The sequence below is a fragment of the Trichoplusia ni genome, chromosome 9, assembly GCF_003590095.1.
Source record: "Trichoplusia ni isolate ovarian cell line Hi5 chromosome 9, tn1, whole genome shotgun sequence".
In the NCBI taxonomy this organism is placed as follows: Eukaryota; Metazoa; Arthropoda; class Insecta; order Lepidoptera; family Noctuidae; genus Trichoplusia; species Trichoplusia ni.
The window spans coordinates 3,946,308-3,965,763 of NC_039486.1; positions in this window are offsets into that span (position 1 = coordinate 3,946,308).

Consider the following 19,456-nt stretch of genomic DNA (forward strand, 5'->3'; position numbering starts at 1 on the left):
GATGGTAAAGTTTTTGAACTTATTTATTTACCAAATGACGGGCGAAGCTGCTAGTATAAGCTGGTAGCACATAATCGCATTTCGCGAAGGTTGTTTTAGCTTTTAAGCTGTAAGCTTGGGTAAACATGTATTAGTAGTTCACTGTCGGGTGGGGTAAACTTATTTCCGTTGCAGGCAACAATGGATAAGTGAGGAAGTAACGTGTTTGTTATTGCTATCTGTTTATCCAACATAAAATTTGTGCTGCATGATAAGTGGAATATGATGATGTAATCGTTATTAATTGTATATTTGAATTTCAGTTTGCATTTTACTGAAACAGTCTTCTTCGTACCAAAGGACCAGGTTCAATTTTGCTGTATAAATAGAGTTAGGTTTTACGTAAAAAATACTCAATCATGACGAAATAAATAACTATATTTTGATGTCGTTAAAAACACATGCTAAGTTCAAATGAAGGAATAAATAAGCGTTATAATTCCTTTCTGTTTAACAATGTGTATGAAATAATAATGTGCAACAAATCCTCTGAAAATGAGAATTTCAAGTTGTAGTGGCGAGAATTGTGGACAAGGTAAGCTTTAAGGTTCTCGTAGAAAGGTTGAATGAAAAAACATCGACAAAGCAAGTATAGGTGAACCTAACGAGACAGGCTGAGTTAAAAATATAAAGGATGTCATGACAATGAATGGACCAAAAGTCCTACGTATATATACGCCCAAAATTTATATTGTTAGGATCAGAAAATTTGCGGTCTTTGACTAAATAATACATTTATTACATAAATAAGTGGCTATGTACATGATGTCTAAATATGTGGGTGTTAATTTATGTTTTAAACATACAGGCAGGAAAAGGTGGATCGAGTTCATTGAATATTAAATTTAGATAAGAAGGACCGCGATTGCTTTTTTATAAGAGATTAGCTCAAGCCATGTTACTTTGAATACCTCGAAGAATATGAGACTTAGTAGTTATATTCAGTGTAACTTATATTCACATTTACAATATAAACACACCATAAATTAATAAACTGTGTTTTACGAGTCGTAATGAACAGAATATACCAATTTCATTGAAGAAGACAAATTTATTTTTCCGTCTACGTGTGCGATGAGTATTTAATATTTTACATTTGTTCACAGTCCAATATTAGAACATAATTGAAGAAATTATTAAATATTTTGTGTCTCCTGTCGTATTTCTTTGCTTATTTTATGCTGAATCAATCACAAAATACATTGTAGGAATATTATTGAATATTTTTTTCTCTTTTGTTTATTTATATATATATATATATATGTTCCTGAAATCAATAACCGACATAATGCAAAAGAGCTCGTAATGTATGGTCGGAAAAATCAAGACCTATGTTGATTTTTAACAAAAAACTAGATACCTTACTTATAAGACGAAATAATTACATTAATTTGAATATCCGAGAATAATAATAATAACAACTGAACGTTGCAATTTACAATCAACAAACATTAGTTCGACAGAACACTATTAGTTCGACACACAACTAATGGAAGTGTGTCCATATGAAGTGTTTCGCGTGTAAATCGATTCGTGGAACGGAAATGTGTGTTACGTCCACATTCCGTGATAAGGGAAAGGGTTTTATACCCGACGGCGGCGTGAAGAAAAACGTTACCTATTAAAAATAATATTTGGTATACCTACAAACATTTTCCTTGTTTTCACGCCTTTTATTGCTTGCGTAAACATGTTAATTGAAGCAGCAGGATAAATAAACATAAACCTAAAAGCCCGATACAAATTGAGGCAATGGATCGTACACGATTCTAGCGAAGCTCATTAACCGCCCTTTATTGACCGTTAAAATTTAAACCGAACTTATTTGCAACAAAATAATAACCTCTTCATTTAATTACGCATTTTCGTACTTCGGCCTCACTAATGATGTTTCCGCGAAAATATTTTTTCAACATCAAACACAGAGACGTAGAATAAAGGACTAAAAGGGGAGCATTAATAAAGTCAAGGAAAAACCTTGTTTTCTATTGTCAGAACTTGTTGCGTCTCGCCTCTATCTTGTATTTCAGAGAAGTCGCTTAGAAGTAGGAAAGTAAGAACGTAATAAATTTGCAAATTTCGTACGTAAAAGTTTTTTACTTCAACCTTGTCGCAATAGGTCTCGTCTTGTCTCCAAGGTATTAGGTAGCGTTTTCTGAATAAAATAATAGAATAATGCTGGCTGACGTTTAGAAAATAGGGTATTAAGCGCCACAATGTTGAGTTTATTGTTTTTAGAGCATCTCTCAAAGTGTTGTTGTAGGAATTTATTGCGGCGCTTTTTGTATTATAATTTATAACTTTTGACTGAGGATATTGAACTAACAATTTGGTCCTTTGATCCGTGCGAGAGGAGAAACAAATTAATTTCGTAAAAAAATCCATAGGACTGTCTTCATATGTTTTTGTAATGAAAATTTACCAACTTTACTTTTACAGAATAAATGACCACTTTAAAGGAAAAATCATGTCTAAAAATAAATAAATAACGACCAAACAGAGCAGACCATTAGAGGGAATGTCACGATGCAACATAAAAGACATTTCACACTTTAGACAAAGGACGAAGTAAGAGGGTCATTGTGGTCCTTGTGAAATTCTTTGTGTCCATTAATTATTCGCGTATTATTGTTTTTCGGTCGGCAAAATGTCAACCATTGTTCTAATAAATTAAATCAAATTGTGTAGGTGACATGCCTGAATGATAGCCCGTCTGTTTTAATCACGTTCTGTTTATGTTTTTTTCGCTTAACGTTAGTATAATATAAATAAAATTGGTGAAACCGGTTTTACATTTGAATACACCAAATAAAATAAGACTTCTTTATTGTTCCATACCTAAAGGGTGAGAACGGGACCTTTTTTTTTTGGTAAGGCAGGGGAATCCTCATGGACACCCATCTCCTCAGTGAGAACGGGACCCTACGACTAAGTCTCCGCTGCGCTGTCTATCCGTCCATCAGTTGTGGTCCGGCACCATCACTCCCTACCTAACCCCACCCTAAGTGTCGCGAATCCAACTCGCACTTGATCTGGCGTCTTTGTTTTCTGTTATAACAGTACAGACAAATAACAAAAACAATCCATATCATCAAATTATTCTGTCAGTCTGTAGCGCAATATTAATATTACTTACATATGAACTGATTAGTTTTTGATCCTGCAAAGCTTGTGAGCGATGGACGTATCCACAAGACCCTGTACTTTCTCATTCTTAGTATACTAAGCATTATGCGCTGATTTTAAATGTTTCGTAGTTGTCTAACTTTTTAGATATAGTCGAAAGTGTGTAGAAAGGCTTTTAATTAGGATTAGTATACAACTAGCTATTGCTCGCGACTTCGTCCACGTGGTTAGAATTTTCCCCGTTTTTTCCACATTTTCCATTGTATCTTTGCTCCTATTAGTCGCAGCGTGATATTATATAGCCTATAGCCTTCCTTGATAAATGGTCTTTTCAACACAAAATAATTTTTCAATTCGAACCCGTAGTTCCTGAGATTAGCGCGTTCAAACAAACAAACAAACTCTTCAGCTTTATATATTAGTAGGTATTAATAATAGTTGTAATAAACCGTAAAAATATTTTTCAGCATTCGCTTACGATGTCACAATTCAAGACTAACAAATAGTTTTGGGAAAACCTTATAGTTTTAGTAAAGGTACGCTTCGCAAAATGTACCAACAAAAGAAATTAATATCAAATACACTATCACATTAAAGTTCAACGAACTCTAAACTTATTCAAAATTAAATTATTCTGTAGTAAAATAACGTTAGTACATTTTACTGAAACGGTCTTAGGAAAAGATTAGCAAGCCAGGGAACTAGGGCATTGCGAGTGCATGAGTAATTTCTACCGGTACTCTACCAACGACTCCGCAGTTCATTCGTGTTGTGGAGTCATAAAGCTACGCAAACATACCGAAACGTGTTTGTATATGTACTTTTATAAAGCCTGCCTTGAAAGGGATGTGTGCAAAAAAACACGTGTTTTGTTTCTTTTTGCTGGCGATTGGACAATACTTTTAGACTGCTAATTACTAATTTTGTTCTTAGAAATGAAAGGAGGTTTCTTGGTAGTCTGTCATTTATTAGCATTGTTCTAAAATAATAGCTTTTATAATTCCTAACTAGTTTTATTTTCGTTTAAGAAGATAGCCATCTGCAATAATCTAGTTTTTGAGTGTGTGAATGCTATTTGCTACCTCAGCATTTAGGTTATATGCGAGCTCTTAATATTTATACTGTATTATAAATATTGAAAAGTAACTTTCGTGAGGAGCGTTCATACTTAGAAGATACAATGGTCAACCCACGGATTACATATCGATCCTGCCCGACTGGTTTCAGACCGAACTGACTCACTCACCACGTCAAGTCATAGTTAAGGACTACGATTGGACACAAATCTAGTAGGTGACCCCTATAAATTCGCATGAGTAACCCATTGTATCGACTAAGTATAACACTGCAAATACTTTAAATTTTAAATTTATTTCGATACGTGAGCCTCAGAACAATCAGCAGCGTTTACATACTACAAAGCATTTAAAATTCCATGCAGGAAATCACCAAACTGTTTATTTGTTCAGGAAGCATTTGATACGTTGAAATATCAATCGAGTGGGCGGCCTTAAGGGAAATGATTGGCTGCAAAAGTAAATATGTTTGTTTAGGAGTAGCAACAATATTTCCTTATGGTTTTCTGACCTGAGTGTAGGGACGAAAACCTGAACTGTGGGCTTTGATAGTGGAACGATTGCCGTTGTAAAAGTGAGACGGCGATAACACGGCGTGTTGCTATCTCGCTCCTACATCAGCAAAAATCCTTTACGAACTCACAGATTCACGCGCTCGTGGAGACCAACCCAGGTTTGGACGTTTGCCGATGAATGTAAGACGAGAATATTCAAATGTTTGTGATATTATGAACGTGCTGAGTGACTGGATATTCGTTGCTTTTACATTATGTTTTATTGACAGGTTTTTTTTTTAATTTTCAATTAGTGCCAATGATGTATTGAGCACTATTTAAGGGTGCTGTTCATTTCTAAAATAATGCTACGTTACGATTCTTATATCTCGCTTTGATATTAGTCTGACTTTTAAGCCTAGCACTTAACCCTAGAAAGATAATCATATTGTGACGTACGTTAAAGATAATCATGCGTAAAATTGACGCATGTGTTTTATCGGTCTGTATATCGAGGTTTATTTATTAATTTGAATAGATATTAAGTTTTATTATATTTACACTTACATACTAATAATAAATTCAACAAACTATTTATTTATGTTTATTTATTTATTAAAAAAAAACAAAAACTCAAAATTTCTTCTATAAAGTAACAAAACTTTTAAAACATTCTCTCTTTTACAAAAATAAACTTATTTTGTACTTTAAAAACAGTCATGTTGTATTATAAAATAAGTAATTAGCTTAACTTATACATAATAGAAACAAATTATACTTATTAGTCAGTCAGAAACAACTTTGGCACATATCAATATTATGCTCTCGACAAATAACTTTTTTGCATTTTTTGCACGATGCATTTGCCTTTCGCCTTATTTTAGAGGGGCAGTAAGTACAGTAAGTACGTTTTTTCGTTACTGGCTCTTCAGTACTGTCATCTGATGTACCAGGCACTTCATTTGGCAAAATATTAGAGATATTATCGGCGCAAATATCTCTTCAAAGTAGGAGCTTCTAAACGCTTACGCATAAACGATGACGTCAGGCTCATGTAAAGGTTTCTCATAAATTTTTTGCGACTTTGAACCTTTTCTCCCTTGCTACTGACATTATGGCTGTATATAATAAAAGAATTTATGCAGGCAATGTTTATCATTCCGTACAATAATGCCATAGGCCACCTATTCGTCTTCCTACTGCAGGTCATCACAGAACACATTTGGTCTAGCGTGTCCACTCCGCCTTTAGTTTGATTATAATACATAACCATTTGCGGTTTACCGGTACTTTCGTTGATAGAAGCATCCTCATCACAAGATGATAATAAGTATACCATCTTAGCTGGCTTCGGTTTATATGAGACGAGAGTAAGGGGTCCGTCAAAACAAAACATCGATGTTCCCACTGGCCTGGAGCGACTGTTTTTCAGTACTTCCGGTATCTCGCGTTTGTTTGATCGCACGGTTCCCACAATGGTTAACTTATACGGTTCTTGTAGTAAGTTTTTTGCCAAAGGGATTGAGGTGAACCAATTGTCACACGTAATATTACGACAACTACCGTGCACAGGCTTTGATAACTCCTTCACGTAGTATTCACCGAGTGGTACTCCGTTGGTCTGTGTTCCTCTTCCCAAATAAGGCATTCCATTTATCATATACTTGTACCACTGTCACACATCATGAGGATTTTTATTCCATACTTACTTGGCTTGTTTGGGATATACATCCTAAACGGACACCGTCCTCTAAAACCAAGTAACTGTTCATCTATGGTCAAATGAGCCCCTGGAGTGTAATTTTGTATGCACTGATGGATAAAGAGATCCCATATTTTTCTAACAGGAGTAAATACATCGTTTTCTCGAAGTGTGGGCCGTATACTTTTGTCATCCATTCTAAGACATCGTATCAAAAAATCAAAACGATCACGACTCATTACAGAGACGTACACCATTGACAAAGATCGATCAAAGAGGTCATCTGTGGACATGTGGTTATCTTTTCTCACTGCTGTCATTACCAGAATACCAAAGAAAGCATAGATTTCATCTTCATTCGTGTCACGAAATGTAGCACCTGTCATAGATTCCCGACGTTTCAATGATATCTCAGCATTTGTCCATTTTACAATTTCCGAAATTATCTCATCAGTAAAAAATAGTTTGAAGCATAAAAGTGGGTCATATATATTGCCGGCACATACGCGTCGGACCTCTTTGAGATCTGACAATGTTCAGTGCAGAGACTCGGCTACGCCTCGTGGACTTTGAAGTTGACCAACAATGTTTATTCTTACCTCTAATAGTCCTCTGTGGCAAGGTCAAGATTTTGTTAGAAGCCAATGAAGAACCTGGTTGTTCAATAACATTTTGTTCGTCTAATATTTCACTACCGCTTGACGTTGGCTGCACTTCATGTACCTCATCTATAAACGCTTCTTCTGTATCGCTCTGGACGTCATCTTCACTTACGTGATCTGATATTTCACTGTCAGAATCCTCACCAACAAGCTCGTCATCGCTTTGCAGAAGAGCAGAGAGGATATGCTCATCGTCTAAAGAACTACCCATTTTATTATATATTAGTCACGATATCTATAACAAGAAAATATATATATAATAAGTTATCACGTAAGTAGAACATGAAATAACAATATAATTATCGTATGAGTTAAATCTTAAAAGTCACGTAAAAGATAATCATGCGTCATTTTGACTCACGCGGTCGTTATAGTTCAAAATCAGTGACACTTACCGCATTGACAAGCACGCCTCACGGGAGCTCCAAGCGGCGACTGAGATGTCCTAAACGCACAGCGACGGATTCGCGCTATTTAGAAAGAGAGAGCAATATTTCAAGAATGCATGCGTCAATTTTACGCAGACTATCTTTCTTTTCTTAATAAATCTATACTAATATATAAAGCTGAAGAAGTTTCTTTGTTTGTTTGAACGCGCTAATCGCAGGAACTACTGATTTAAATTGAAAAAATATTTTTGGGTTTAATAGACTATTCATCGGGAAAGGTTTTTAGGTTAATATAACATCACGCTGGGACTAATAGGAGCGAAGATACAACCGAAAAATATTTACCTTCGACGGCTTTCGTTCAATAATTCCTAACTTATATCTTCTAATCATGCGGACGAGACGCGAGCAACAGCTAGTTAAATATATAAGCCGTACATATACATTATAATATATAACATATACAGTAAATAACACTGTATCTACTTTTTTGACACTATTCGTTATTGTATAAGGCTCTCAAAATTTTCAACTCCTTATCCTTGGGAATATAAAAGACACATCTCCCGATACTTGAACCGAACAGCGAAAGCTATCCACATTTCTTTTAGAAACAGCAACATTCCCATACATTGGACAGTCACAAGGACAATACTATTCTATGCGTTGGACAGGAGGTACTTGAGTATTGTCACTTAAGAAAGCTCTATCTTTACACACATTTTTTAATGTCACATATTTTAACAAATATGTACTTGTTATTATGAAACCATGGAACATTTTCAGGGCTTTGATAAGGGCGACGACGGAACCCTAAATGATAGGTTGTCTCTGTCTGTCTGTATTTCATAAACCTAACGAGTTTTTGCATGTACAATAGCTAGAAAGTTAAAACATTACAGAAGATGTATTTTTGAATGTAATGAAAATTTGATATTTTTGAGATTTGAAGGTTTGTTTTTTCCTTATCCTATTTTTACGGTAGGTATCCTGTGTTGCGTTCCCGACTCACACTTGACCGTTATTTAATATAATTTTTTTTAGTCGAATTCGCATTTCATATGCTTGTGCCAAATTGAATCACGAATATTATATGTATCGCCCTGACCAGTTTCGAACGCAACCGGAGTCTAATCGAACTCCTAAACTAGTCGACCGACCCCGATGAATTCGTGTTAGTTATCCGTAGTATCTAGTAAGGACCAGAAAATGGTATTATTTCGTACTTGTTATCAAGACAAACGCTTCGCTTCCTGCCGCATAGCATTTGTTTTTGCTGACCGTACCCACTGGAATTATTACGTGGCTTTATTTCCTTGAATACATTTTGCAGTGCGTTTATGAATCACCGAGGATTGGTCTAATGTATGTAATTTATGGGTATAAAGCATTAAGCTAGTTATACTTATGCTAATATACAAGTAACGGTGGAAGGTGGTTGAACTTTTGGGTTGACTGCATTTTCCGACTGATAGACTTTCTGATGTTAATAACGTCGTGTGATATTCTTCTCGCATTGAAAGGTAAGCTTTAAAATTGATTTTAGTTATTACATTTTTTCAAGAGATTTTAGTATTTGACTAAAAAAGTTGAATGTGGCTATACCATTGCTCACATAACAATAAATATAAAATGAGGTTTAAGAAATGTGTCTGAAAATATCTTCACAAAATTGCAGCAAATAATATAAGCCTAACAAACAAGCAGACACCTGATAACATTTCCAATTTAGAGACTAGACCTAGAGACACGAAACGCTAACAAAGTCCCAAAGGACGAAAAGAAAATCTATAAGAAAAACACCGCATACCTCTTACAACGTATGCAAAGGTAAAAAAAGAACAGTGTAGTGTTTGTCACGTACATTTCAGACCATTTGCTTATTATTAAGAGGAGTACCTTGCCCTCAGGACGTGCTTCTCGCTCCGTTTAGAAATTGGGTCGGCCCTCTCCCTTTAGAGTAGGCACCATTATGAAACGGCTTACGAATAAATCGATGACGCGTTTTTCGTCATAGTCTGCGTCATATGGCATGGGATAATACGATTAGGCGTTTACATATTTCTAGTATTGGTTGGAAAGGAGTATGTAGTGTGAGCGGGTGCTAGTTAGTTGAAAAAATAAAATAAAAAACATAACGTGAAATCATTGTAAGTATGGAATATGTGACTGTTCTATCTTTTTCATCAAGACCGAATTATTTTATTGAAGTAAAATAATAATACGATTAGGCGTTTACATATTTCTAGTATTGGTTGGAAAGGATTATGTAGTGCGAGCGGTGCACTAGCTTTTTTTATTTTATTTTTTCAACTAACTATAGTTGAAAAAATAAAATAAAAAACATAACGTGAAATAATTCTAAGCATGGCATATGTGACTGTTCTATCTTTTCATCAAGACCGGGGGCCAAAACCTTTTTTCCAATGCACGAATATAATTTACGAGAGGACATCACAAAAATTGCTTGTTTTTTCGCCCAACGCGTTAATGAGAGGTGTGAAACTAAAAAACCTGTAATATTCAATTTGTCTTACTTATCTACACTTAACATAATGTAAAGCTACACTTATGACAACCGTATCTTAACCTAAAAATATAACACGAAATTATCATAGCTATTTCGGCAGCGTGTATATTTTATCTAAATTGGGTTATAAATTAGAACGTCACCCATTTAGGGGCTGAAGAGGCACCCGCAACACTTTTTGTATTAAATTAATTGTCACATCACACTTTGACACTGTCGACTTCTCCCCTCTCTCCCCTATTGACGTCATACGGACCACAAAGGGAAAGAAAATTAAAATATTTTGCGCCGTTTTAAAATGCTTTGGTGAAATATTAAACACAGCTATTTTTGGGCTTTTTATTTAAAGTCTGCGTGTGGTTGCAACTTTATATTAAACTAATTTTAAAATATTTATAATTAAGTTATTAAATTGTGATAAGTTTTTAATTAGCACTTGCTTTCCAACACCTACTGTAGAACAAAAGTTTCTTTCGTTATGCCAAAAAATGACATCAGATTATTTATAGCAACAAACTTAAGAAGCTTTTGTAAAAAAAAGTAAGAAATTTTCCTAAAAATAAATAAGGAACACTTAGGTGTGAAATTAACACGAAGCCTCATTAATCACTAAAATTATACCTTAAAAGCACCAAGAGTAATTTATTGGAGAACCCTTCCAAAAAGTTTTGCATATTTCACCTGAAAGGTACCCTGTCCTGCTCCGTCTTAAGTGTACAACAATTTCTTATTTATAACAAGTTTATCTAGGCTAAGAGCCACAGGTGGACGCGACGCAGGCTTATTGAAAATTGAAATTTATGTTCGAAAATGGCGTAAATAACGAAAGAGCGCGTGACGTCACATTTTTGTATTAAGAACTTTAAAGGCTGATTTAGACGGAGAGATAAATTTTGTGTGAATTGTAATACAATACGTCAAAGTAATATTCTTGCATACCAGGGTACGTGTCGACAGATCGTTATAGCCATAGGTATAACACACCTAAAGTTAACCTTGTACCACCTAAAAAAGCTTTAAGTGTGGTGATAATTCTTGTTTTAAAATTTGAACTGTTCGTAGCCAGCCAGTAACATAAAATTCATTCAATTAATACATCGAGGACATAAATATAATTTATAGATACCACTAATGTTTTTCTAATGACTGGTGTGTTAAGCATTGATCCTACATACAGACTTAAATTAAGGTGGAATATACTATTACGCGTAATTTTGCCATAATTCCTACATAGCAAGATCCATACATCATCTTTTAGATACTTTTTGCCTGCCTAAGGCCTCTTAAAAATAACAATAATTATTGTTACAGACTTCCAGTGTCTTACCGCACAGATCAAAGGCCTCCCCTTCTTGTCACACTTTTCTGTCAAGGGCTATTTGATGCCACTCCTTATTTTTCGCCGAGAGTGACTTGATTGTTTCACTGAACAAAGTTGACGTGACAGCCAAAACCGGGTTTAGTTCCCCATTTTCGACAAGGTAGGTATACCAAATGGCTTTTGTAATTTACTAAATCGGTTTGTTCTAACGTTCTTCCATATATCCTTCGATCTTTGAACCAAAACCTTTATAAATCTAAAGCTATCATAATGACATTTTTTTTAATGTTTAAGGGGTTTTTAGCCACATGGATACGTCAACCCCATTGTACCTTATACAAAATTCACTTACACAAGATAATGTCCGACATTGTCACCGTAATTCCATTCAATTATGTTTATTTTCTTTATGAAAGAAAAAAAACAACTCCTTCTATTTTCACTTAAACTTCTAAACCGAGACGTAATAATGTCCTGAGGCAAACGAAAGAAAAACCAGGTATTATCATAATAGGGATCTGAAAGTCTAAGAGTAGGTAGGATAAGTTGAGAGGATAAGAAAAATACCCGGGTATATTTAAGTTGAAGACACAAAAGTAAAATATACTTTATCTCGACTTATGTAAATGTAAAAATACCAGCTTTTCTTCAGCTGAATACTTCTTTAAAGAGTTTCAAATCTGTTATCGTTATAAGATGATGTAGTCAATTGATAAAGAGTTTTTATTTACATCATAGCACATACATAATAAACCGACCAGCTTCAGTCTCCAAAAAAATATCATTAAGTAAAATAGCAGTAAAAAAAAGCCAAATTTAACGAAAACATTACAATGATCGTAAACAATGAAAGTTTATTTTTAAATTGCTTGCCATCCAATTATTCTATTTTAATACAGAGCAATATTTTCAAGTATACTTCGCGTTGTGCTTGAAACATTCCAACAACAGCTTTACTCGTTCACAAATAGTCTGAGAATAAACCGATACAGAAATATGATTTATAAATAAACCCTTTCAATCATATTTCCCTGTTCGCTTTTAATTTCACTTGAGAGGATTCAAAATCGTCTTGTTGGCTTCAGTTGCGTTTAATAAGCACAACAATAAACAATGTCTATATATATTGCCAATGTTCCTATGATTTTTATTTTGAATTACGTGCTTGCTTTGCTGGGCTTCAAACGACATTTAAACATTTTATTTATTTCTTTCTAAGGAAAAATGCTTTTACAAGGCTTTTCGATATAGGAGGCTCCGCTATTTAACGACACAGCCAATTCTCGCTTATTGTTGCTTCATTTGAATTACTAGCTGTTGCCCGCAACTTCGTCCGCGTGGTTAGAAGATATAAGTTATCACTTTTTTTCGCTGCTATTAGTCGCAGCGTGATGGTACATAAAACCTTCCTCGATAAATGGTATATATAAAACAGTTCCTGAGATTAGCTCGTTCAAACAAACAAACAATCAAACAAACATAGATAAATACTTCGATCCCAAAGTAAACTAGAAACTTATTACAAAAAAAAACATATACTCCATTCGTCGATTTTTTTTACTCTTATATCAATAAAGAAAGTTAAACCAATAAAATTATTACGTAATACGTGAAAGCATGGATCATATATTCATGTATGAACGGAGTCGTCAGATTAATTAATGTACTAAAGCTCATTACAGCCGATAGTTGCCACTGGGGTTCGTCAACGTAATAGTGTTAATTACAGTTCTAGTCGCATTGATTATTAATTACTGATAGACTGGCACGTTGCTTGATTATGATGTTTTACTTCGGCGAACGTTTATATTATTATAGACCTTGATTCATTTAAACTTTTTGGTCATGACGTAAGTCATCTATATTTCTTCTTGCAGAAAAAAAGATCGTCAACTGCGAGGTATCCATTCAAATGGGCTGAAAAACAAACGAATCTACAAAAACAAACAATTGATAGCTCTTGTTTAACCTCGATTTTATTTTTTATGCGTTGTCTTACTGGCATCAAAAATATATCTTTAGTTAATATGTAATGTAAAATATAGCTTTAGAGGTACAGCCTATTGGCATTCGGTTATGGATTATAGTATTGAAAAATATTACTTCTAAATCCTAGGAATTGAGTTTGACATTACCCAAGTGCAAAATTGCAGTCCATTCATTTTCATTAGCTTACGTTTCGTTGTCTTACTACCTCAAAATACCTAAAAGTGGCACATCTACGGACCGTTTTTATTATAATTACTAGCTGACCCAGCAAACGTTGTTTTGCCGATGTTTTTTTCTAGTTGTATTTATTTTTTAATGCTACATTATAAAAAAATGAAAACAGACAATATTGTCCAAAAAATAAAAAAATAAATTTTAGTGTGGGCAACCCTTGTCACTTAGGGGTTTGAAAAATAGATGTTGTTCTATTCTCAAACCTACTGAATATGTGTAGAAAATTTCATAAAAATCGGTCGAACCGTTTCGGAGGAGTACGGTAACTAACATCGTGACACGGGAATTTTATATATTAGATAAACACATATAGCTATAACGAAGAAAACAAAAAAGCCTCAAAAGCCTTATCGCAAATGTACGACGATACATACATAAAAACTCTGGCCGGAAATTAGATATTTCTCGCCTTACGGAAAAATGGACCAAAAACATTTCATGCGATAAAAAGGCTTCCAACCCTGTTCGTTTATCTTAATAAAAACGACCCCAATTTCAAAATCAACACTTCATATGTACCCACAGAATCAAAAGCTATTTAAGTCAGTCTACACAACTTAATACAGAATAAATAATGGTACAGTAAGGAATTGAGTATTTGTAATGAAATCTAAATAATGCGTCATGCAGATTTGCAAAAAATATCGAATAAACATTTATTCTGTATCACTTGAGTAAAAACTTAAGATTTTACTTAATTTTTTAGTTAAAATTTCGCGTGAGAAAGAAGCTATTGCGCTTATTTAAAAGACAACTAAAAAAAACCATTCTGGGCCCAAAATTCTAATACCCAATCAGTTGTTAATGTTAATAAACCATTTAATATCACCGTTAAACACCCATGTATCAAAACCCAGTTTAAAAAATTCTCTTAATCAACGTCCCCGTACATCCTCACAGATATTTTCATTTAAAATTTGAGCAGCTTTATCTCCTGGTACGTTGAAAGTATGCGAGTTTAATGAAAGGCATTCCTTAGAGTTCGTAGGTACCTGTGACGTGTTCAAATGACGATAAAGTATACTGGAACACGTTTGGGTGGCCCTGCTCCTGTTATATCGGTTTTATGAACAGAGTGTGTAAAATTTTTAGTTGGTAACGGATTAATAAATAATAATAATAATAAATGCGGACGACATCATATACATTGTTCTGAACCCAAAGTAAGGTGCTAAAGCACTTGTGTTATGGAATTCAGATACAACAAAGGTAACACAAACACCCAGACCCGAGAGAGTTTAGAAATGTGAATTTTTACATTGATCCGACCGGGGATCAAAACGGGGACCTCAGAGCTAGCGACACCTTGAAACCGGTGCGTACGCCACTCGACCGCGGAGGTCGTCAGATTACTTAGGATGACTCTACGTCTTTTCATTCACAGGATAACTTCATGGGGCATCTACCAGGGATCGTACATTAATGCTCTATGGGATGTTTTATTTTTATCGATTGTATTACATTTATTGTGTAAGGACAAGCGTGTGGGTGGTTTGTCATCCCACGTTCCATGCGAAATGAACAAAAAACATTTTATTTATTAAGTAGCATTTATTTGTTTGTATCCGTTTTAGTTTGTTACGGTTATATACCGTAAATCACTAACCCTTCCAGACATATTCACGACTTAGCTTTGGAAGCAGTAACGTAAATAAAAATAATAATATTCGTTTCGATTTAGTCTGTTAAGTTACACAATAAAAGTGACCAGCATGGCAAACAATCTATATATGTATTAAACAACACCTTAAAAAATAACAAATGAAAAAAAACAGTACCTTACAATCTAAATAATACATCCAAAATGTGTCCAAACATCTTTTATAATAAGCATAAAAGGTGAATACAAGATAACAGTAGGTCTTCACATCGAGCAGGTAAACAGGACTCCTTTGCAACTTTTGAGAATGACAAGGAATGCTTTTAGTGTGATTATGTCGTTGAATCTTTTGCTTTTTGCACGACGCGAGCATTATTAGAAGTCATTCCTGGGTAGCAAGAGAAATTGCACTGTAATGACTACATAACTATGCCTTGGTAACGTGTAGGAGTATCTATTCTGGTAATGAGACCATTGTTCGCAATGCGCGGGGATCATAGCTGACGTTTCTATACTAATTAAACTTTATTATTCGAGCTGTTTTTCTAAGGCTAAGTTATGATGGAATTAAATGTTCCTCGACCAGGTTAGGTGACTTTAAATTTCGTTCAGTTTAATTAAGGTTTTTAATTTTGAATTTAAATTAAAAACGCAAGTTGTTACGGTTGTAATTCTAATAAAGTTAAAAGAATTTTAGTAGTTTGTTGCTATAAACCTGCTCAAAATGCTGAAAATGCCCAACCTAACTCGAAATTACCGAAATTAGGTGAGGTATAAAAATAGCACAAAATAATTACGCAAGCAATTACTATTCAGGCAACATTTCAGCAATTAGGCTACGTATTTGCATTTAAATCTGAGTAAAAACAGGCGTTCCGTTGACCCATAAACATGTTAATTTTATTCTTTATTTCATTTAACAAAAATAAAACAAATTATAAGTCTTGAGCCTTACTAACTGAGGTCAACTTTAAAACCTGTTTCCTTACTTAGTTAAAGTATGGAGATTGAACAAAGAACCGTTTTATAAGCATCACATTTTCACACGTCGCGTTTGTATCGACATCCTTCAAATAACCCGTAAGCAAAACTTCACAACGACTGCTTGCTATAATATAAGCGCTAGGCGCTCGTTAAACGTTACAACAGATGGTTACGAATTTACACTTAACTACTCGTGTTCATACTCCACTATATATTGTCGAAGAAATAGTTCTGATTACAATTTAATGTTAATTGTGTAAACGTAATAAACTGGTAGCGTATGAGTAGAAAATGTAGGCACCATTTTAAGTGAATGCAAGTGCGAAATCAAAATAGTAATATTTAATTTAAGTTTTAACTCATTCCAACGAAATACACTGTCAGTAGAAAAAAAAACTGTTTATATACTTATTTTTTAATCAAATATTACCTAAATTGTGAGGCATATCTTTTTATGTTCCAGCAATATTCGTTGTAACAAGATCAACATTCTACACAAAAGTTAGTTCCACGCCTAACTAAATAAGCGTAAAATTAATTTGACACTAAGACGATAATGTAGGCGTGCAGACTAATTAATTCCCACTAATTTATGAGTATAATATTTTGTATACGAAATATGATTTAACAATTTACACTGTTCTGGTAAATAGGAATTATTCGTAATTGCTCTGGGTGTTAATTAAGTGAATGAGTGAGTGAGCTGGTGGAGTGATTGTAACGCAATCAGTGCAAATCGTTGGTGGGGTGTGGTGTGGCGCCAAAGATACGGATCTGGTGTGGCGGGCCGAGTGACCGCCGACCGACCCCAGAGCGAGTACTGTGTAACGTCATTGGGGCGTAGGGATGGACTGTTAATGTATCGATAAATGATATTTCTTTACGTTTATATTTTTAACTGTCTTCTGTGTTCTATATTTGAAAAAGATTTATTATTGGTTAGATCCACTCAAACTAAACACTAATTTAATTAGGTTGAAAATTATTTTTTTATTCCAGGGCTTAGTGAGTTATTTATAGAATGTTATTTCTGTGATTAACTAACTTAATTTGTTACAAATTATCTTGACCTATGAGTGAATGCTGAATATTTTTAGGCTTTCGCGATTAACGATATTGCTAAAAAGAAAGTGACAAACAACGAGATGCTAAACGTGCGTTATGAAAGGCTAAATTATTGATTGCAAGAAAAAATCCATTTGCAAATTGAACCTACTAAAATTTATCTTCTGAAACTGAAACTAGGACATGTATGGCATAGAAACCCATGTTATAGAGCCAATATGCTTTTCGCAGTTGAGTGAGATGCTATTTTCTATAACCAAATTATACTACTATTTGTGTAGTAATTCTCACCATCATCGACTTCGATTCAAAACCATCGACACTGCCACTTCACTAGTCAATTCGTGACTTATACCAGAGTTCGCCTCTATCGTTAGCTAGGATGGACGAAATATAGAAATTGCAATCTTAACTAATTATGCAACAGCAGCTACTAGTTGTAAACTGCTGTAATTACATTATATATTACAATTTCGTAATTGTACCCTTGCTTATACGATAAAATGTATGATTTTAGCAGATTGTAACTGATATTCTGAGATACCAAGATAAGATAAAGCTCTTATCATATATCGATATTCGATAGGAGTACTCGATACTCATTAGAACTTGGAATAAAAAGGTTTTATTCAAATCATTATAAGTATTAGTAGTCACGCAACTGGCCAGTACGTAAGAATGGGTGGATAACAAAGGTTCGCGTGTTAACCTGAACCGTTTTACTCAAGTCGGGAAATCCATTGCCAAGAACGTTGTAGGCAAGTATCCATAAAAAAACTGGGTTCGTATATGTGTAGGGTAGCTAGGCTACTAGATTTTAACGCTGAAATTGATTGATCGGAAGTTCTTAGATGGATTAATTTTACTGAATTAAAGAACGAGAACAATTTTTTTGAAATTAAAAAGTCTAGTAATTCTAGTTTTTTTTATAAATCCCAACCATGAAAAATGTACGACGCCATTGTTAATCGCCTTACAAAAATATTTTCAGGCGAAGTTGTAAATTAAAGTTAAATTATCTAAAGCAACATTCCTAAAGCAAATAAATTACTTCAATGAAAAAAAAAAACATTTCATCATCATGAAATACGACTTGACACCAAAAGACTTTTTTAGTCCTTTTTTGGTTCATGAACACATCCTACAATTACCTATATAACTTAAACAGGTCACAACACAATATACCAATCTAATAGCAAACATGTTTACAATAATTACAACTCATGACAACTTAGAAGGCATAAGTTCACCGTAATCTTGTATCTTAATGGTATATACTTGATGACATTCCTGACTACTGATTTTTTTAAATGATAAGTATTACGTGTGAAATTAGATATCAGTCAAAAGTCATAGTAGTACCGTTAAAATCAGTCTAAATTGATGTTACCGCAGGATTTTTTAGCTTTACAAAATAATACATAGTATTTTATTTCATGTTCAAGACATTTCTGAATATAATTTTCAAGAGACTAAAATCGTAATATTTACTTAATCCAGATCACTATTTCACAGAGCTTTGAATAGCCAGATAAGCTTTTTCATGTTGTCATCTGCTTCTTACCGTACGGTTAAATCGCCTTGCAAGCTTTGCAGCAGACACATCGTTAAAAAAATCTCAGGAGTGCTGGTTTGCTCACGATGCTTTCTTTCATCATTTTAAGCAAATGATAATACTTTAATACACACATGAATTAGATCCTACGACGTTTAAATCTTAAAAGAAAACAATGTTTAGTTAGGCCAAGTAAAAACTCCTTCAGTTAACTACTTATTTCACGCTCTTGAGAACTCAAAGTTTCGCTAACACCGCAAAAATCACAATGATACATTCATAGATGCATACACCCAGAATGCTTAGAATGTTAACCCTGGGTTAGTCGGCTTTCCACTCCAAAACATTCTTGGGACCTGTATAGCCAATAAAGCTGCGTAATTACGAAATAACTCTGTACCTGTATTTGCTGCGGGACTATTTATTTAATCACTTTGACGGGAAAATAATGTAGAGGGCAGGCACGACGAGCTCCCATCAAAATTGTACGAGGCCAATCTATCGCGCTCCGTGTTAGCTTTGATGGTCCCTTGTACGCCAGTGTGGAGGATTAAATAATTTCCGTGCTTACCTATAATGACTTTAGAATAGCCTCGAATATCGGGATGGTCATTTTGGATAAACAGTCCCGATAACCTATGCTGTGGTGTTTATTTTTGTTCTGCACTTCCTGGTGTTTCTATCGCCTTT